Source organism: Charadrius vociferus, unplaced genomic scaffold (assembly GCF_000708025.1).
Source record: "Charadrius vociferus isolate BGI_N301 unplaced genomic scaffold, ASM70802v2 scaffold217, whole genome shotgun sequence".
Classification (NCBI taxonomy): Eukaryota; Metazoa; Chordata; class Aves; order Charadriiformes; family Charadriidae; genus Charadrius; species Charadrius vociferus.
Window position 1 is genome coordinate 285,029 of NW_009649190.1, and position 5,346 is coordinate 290,374.

The following is a 5,346-nucleotide window of genomic DNA, read 5'->3' on the forward strand; positions in this document are numbered from 1 at the left end:
GTGCCCCACGTTGGGCGCCAAAAAGAACTGTCGTGGTTTGGCCTCAGCCAGCAACAAAGAACCACGCAGCCGCTCGCACAACTCCCACAGTCGTGGAAAAAGAAAATGACAGGGCCAAACTCGTGGGTTAAAAGAGTGCAATTCAACAGAACAGCAAAAGGAAAAGACGAAAACGCGATTACAGTACCGCCACGAAGCGCACCGACCGGACCCGCACCGCCGCAGCCCACCCCCGAGTGGCGACTCCTCTCCTCGCCCCGGCTAGCTCCTCTTATAGCCCGGGCATGGGTCACGTGGGATGGAATACCTGCCCCCTGCCGGCTCCTGGGGAGATTAACCCCATCCCTGCCGGAACCAGGACAAAATGTAACTGTCTTAAAGGACTTTTCTTATGGGCTTTGAAGTTTGGTGAAACCAATGGAGGTTCTGGAAAACTGCTGTGGTTTATAACCCTAAGTAAACATCAGACAGATCCCCATAAATCAGAGCTGTCAGGCGTGTGTCCCTGAGCCTCAGCGACAACCTTCAGTTGATCTGTAGGTGGTGAGGGTGCAGAGAGGAATTCCTTCCGCTCCCAAATTCCCAATGCACTGCATCTGCCATTGACAGAATAGAAATTAAGAAGCCTTCAATCTTCATATACGGATGCGCTCAGCAAAACAGACCACCCTGCTGTGACACCTGGCCATGGGTGTTGCAGGCAAGGCGAGAAGCCGGAGCCACCCGGCATCGCCTGGGGCCGTGCTGCCTTCGCTAATGGCCTTTTGGGTGGTTTTGCATTTCGAGGGAAGCTTTGCCTCTCTTTACCCTACAGCTGGAATCCCGCTGTCCTCATGGCTGCAAAATACAGGGGCAGTACAGCTAAAGAGAGCATGGGTTTCCCCTTACAAATGGCCTAACAGATACTTGACTGCTGAGTGCGGGAGGAATAATCATGTTATTTGTATGTCCTTAGGGCTCAGTGCTTCCTTGTCTATGCCCAGTGCAAACTCTCTTATGTCAACCTGTTTGCCCCAAGGCCCCGTCACAGAAGTTCAATCCTCCCTGCCACGTGGTTACTCCCTGGCAAACCCACAGCACATTATTTCTCACCAAATAATGGGATAGCGTGAAGCGGTGAACAAATATCTAGTATCTTTAGATAGAGGAGCATAACAGCTCAGTGTTAAAGAGCTTAAAGCAGAGCCTGCTGACCCCAGGCAGCAACAGGTACAGCTTCCTGGCTTTATTTAGAAGCTGTAATCCTGCAGCATTTCACACCAGATGTTGTCTTGCTCAAAAAATCCTGGCTTAGAGCAAGTCTCTCTGCCCTTTGCTGCATGCACCAAGACCTGTGAGATGATTACCAGCTTCACCCCACTGGTCCCATGCTGCTGCTTTGGGGTTATTGCTGGATTTGAAAACTAATCTCTGGTCAAATGACAGTGAAACAGTAACTCACCATTACGGCCACCAGATGGTTTATGATGGTTTATCTGAATGCACTGGAACATCACAGTTAAATTTGTGGCTTTTTGCTGTATTTCATGACCAGCCTCCCTGTATTTTTTGGCCCATAATATATGCATTGCCACAGGACTTTTCAGGATGGTTCAGTTGCCTGAACTATACTCTGTTTTACTCTAATCATTCATCCTCCCCTTTAAATCTGGTAATGAGTCAAAAATCTAAGCAGTCCTCAATATTATCTTGCGTGGCGCATCCTATTCTCAGAGCAGTAGCACCAGGTGGGTAAGAGGATGACCCCAATGGAAATGTGTAAAAGAAATTATATGCTATGAAGTGTCAGGATTGCCAGGTTCCCCGATGCTTGTCCATCAAATAATCTCTGAGAAGAAGGCATGGGAAGCACCAAACAGATGTCCTGCCCCAAATGGGTGACTGTCTCAGTGCAACATCCTCCAGCTCCTGCACGGTGAGTTTCATGGGGCAACATGGCCAATGGAAATGAGAAGGGCAGGGGCCAATGGGGCTTTTCTCTTCCAAGCAAAATTAACCACAAAAAGTCTCTGGGCCTGTGCAATGGGGCTGGGGAACAGTATGGGGTCCCCAAGCTATTCCCTCAAGGGAATTGAAGATGGTCTGGTTAAAAGTGTGATGGAAAATAAGCCTTACATGCCTGCATTTCCACGTCTAAAAGCACTTGGTAGTGGTACAGTGAGAAATGCCGTCAGGTGCCTCTACCTCCTGGGTGGATGAAGATGAAGAACTGTTCTTCCCCTGCACGAGGGATGCTGAGGACCCTGACAGGTCTCTGTCTCCTCTTCAGGATGAATCCTGAAAGCTTCCTCCCATGTCTGACACAGGGGTCAAACACATACATCTTGCCATGGGCTTGAATTTAACACTGATGTCAGTTTGTTCACTTATTAAACAGTGACACTTTAGACCGACTGAGAGAGGGTCATCAGTTGCTGAGTTTCTAAATATACTAAACACACTGCTGTGTGAGGAGGTTAATGTTACCTCCTCATCCTCCTGGTTGATTTATTGTGCCGTTACCTCAGATTCCTGCTCTGTCGATGCTCTGCGGTTGGGTTGTCACACACCAGCCAGACAGGGTCCCAGCCGCGCCTGCAAAACTGCTGGGGGACTGCTTTGTCCTTCCCTGTGTCCTGCAGGAGGTGCCACCGGTAGTCTTGGCCCTGGGGACAGCCTGGCAGATGGCTTTTCCTGAAGAGTGTGAGATGCTTCGATGTATGTTGGAGCGAGTTGGAGCAAGTCCAAAGGGTGGCCACAAAGATGATCAGAGGGCTGGAGCGCCTCTCCTGTGAAGACAGGCTGAGAGAGTTGGGGTTGTTCAGCCTGGAGAAGAGAAGGCCCCGGGGAGACCTTATAGGAGTCTTTCAGTACTTAAAGGGGTCTACAGAAAAGATGGGGAGGGGCTCTTTATCAGGGAGTGTAGTGATAGGATGAGAGGTAATGGTTTTAAACTGAAAGAGGGCAGATTTACATTAGGTATTAGGAAGAAATTCTTTACTGTGAGGGTGATGAGGCACTGGAACTGGTTGCCCAGAAAAGTTGTGGAGGCCCCATCCCTGGAAGTGTTCAAGGCCAGGCTGGATGGGGCTTTGAGCAACCTGGTCTAGTGGGAGGTGTCCCTGCCTGTGGCAGGGGGGTTGGAGCTAGATGAGCTTTAAGGTCCCTTCCAACTCTAGCCATTCTAGGATTCCATGATTCTATGTGTGGCCCCTTCCCACCCTGGGCATGATGGCCAGAGAGGCTCCGGCTCCCCGCAGTGCCCTGCAGGGCTGCTTGGCTTTGCTACAGGAGGCTTTGATGGGTTCAGCTCCATGGTTCTCCTTCCCCCTCCTTCCCCAAAGGAAATGCTGAGCAGCACCCCGTGCAGGGAGGGCTACTCGTTCAGTAGTGGGTGGAAAGGCTGCAGCAAAACATGGCTGTTTAAACCCTATTCTCTCTCACTTGAGAAGATTGTGCATCCAAAACAAAACCTCCATCAGATGCACATGGAGCTGTCAGAGTGAATTAAAAGCACTGAAAGGCCAGGGCTATAACTCAGTATTTTTTAAGTGCTGAGATTTTGTTGGGGGCGGAGGGAGGGAAGTAGCCACTAATGTAATTTCTAGCAGGAGTACACTCCTCTAATATAATTTGGCCCGGCTACCCTTTCAAACACAGCCTTTCCTCGGCTCAGCTGGTTCAGGGCCATTCTCCTAAATGCCCCAGTAATTACCAATGCAATGAAAGCATGTGCCCAGGTTTTGCTCTGGCCTCATCAGATCTGGAGTGACACCAGCCTTCAGCACAAAGGACCCCAGTTTGCAGCAAAGAGCACGCTGCCGGGCATGTAACTGAATGCAGTTAATACAGTGGGGTTTTTTTCACTGACCATGTTCAATAAAGGTACAAAATGACTCATTTGCTTAGGATTTGTTCCTTTTTTCTCTTTGATTGAGGTTTGGCAATGCTCAGACAGTCTGCAAGTTGCACAGTCCCTTACCAGATCAATAAGCATCAGTTGCTCTGAACCAGATTCCTGATCCAAATTTTACATTCACTATTTGTCAGCTTCAGTCTGTCTTTCTGCCAGCACCTTATGTGTCCTGTAGCAGAGTTCCATAGCCCGTTTCTGGGTGCTTGCCAGGCAGGAGAAAGCTTTAGGCAAAAGGGATCCGAGGAAGAACTTGAAAGTCTGTCACAAAGTGCTCTCTGTTGCCTCACCCTTTATGAATTGAAACGAGTCTTCTGACAACTCTTTAAAGATCTTCTTGTGGCATTGCCTTGCCTGCACCATACACTTGAGTGTATCATCATCAAAGAATCACAGCACAGTACTGGTTTACTTCTCTTGGCTTTATTTTGGTCTTCTGTTTTTTAATACATGCCCTGATTGTATGTGGCAGCAGAGTGCCAAAGTTACTGAATTATCCCCAAAAGCAGCTAACTGGGGACTTATTAGTGTTTTATTACTCATAAACAGCTGATGCTGAAGGACAGTGCCTGTTCTGAGGGACTCGCAGTTTGAGGATAACGACTAATCCCTTTTCCCCTCATCCAAATCAGTAGGAAGGAAATGAGAATTGCACCACATGATTTTTAGAGACATTGAGGTTTGCTTTTCTAAGAAGCTGTCCTTTGAGAAAGTAAGAACTGTGGCCAAGGGGCTTTGCTGTGAAATTAGTGGGGCTGCAACATGTGGAAGATATTAGAAAAGGGACAGTGAGAGAGGCTGAAAAAGAAGCCGATGAAACCCAGTGCCTGCAGAGCAGCAAGGGCGTTGCAGGGTTTTGGAGGGGCTACAAAGGTTAGAAACTTTGGTGCTGTTAATGGAAACCGTGGGAACAAAGGAAGGGGGAGATGAGCTGCATGACCAGATGTATAGGCAAGGATGGGGCTGGAAGCTACACTTTTGAATGATTTGAAATTAAGAGAGCCATGAGGTAGGCATTTGGAAAGCCAGAGAGGCCAGTGTCACAGAAGCTGAGCTTTTAGAAAGGACAGGCAGAAAACACACTGCCCTAAAGACTCATTCATTCTCTGGTAATCAATACACTTCCATTTCCCTGGGGGCAGACAGCGGTGCCCTTCTCTGGGATGCCCTGTCCTACACAAAAAACCTTGGCAGGAGACACTTGCCAGCTGCTACTTCAAGGCAGGAGCCTCTTCCCAAAGCCTGTGTGCTGGCTGCTGGAAGTGAACGAACCCATGGTGCCAACATTGCTGCTCCCATCGTCCATCGCCACCCGACACTGTGGCTTTCTGATTTACAGACATCAGCTCAGCCTCTGGCAGGAGTTACAAACCACCCACTGCATTATGAGGCAGCAGGAGGAGATAATCCCCCAAACCGCAGGCCAAAGCCTTATTAAAAGTAGTCCACGTGAC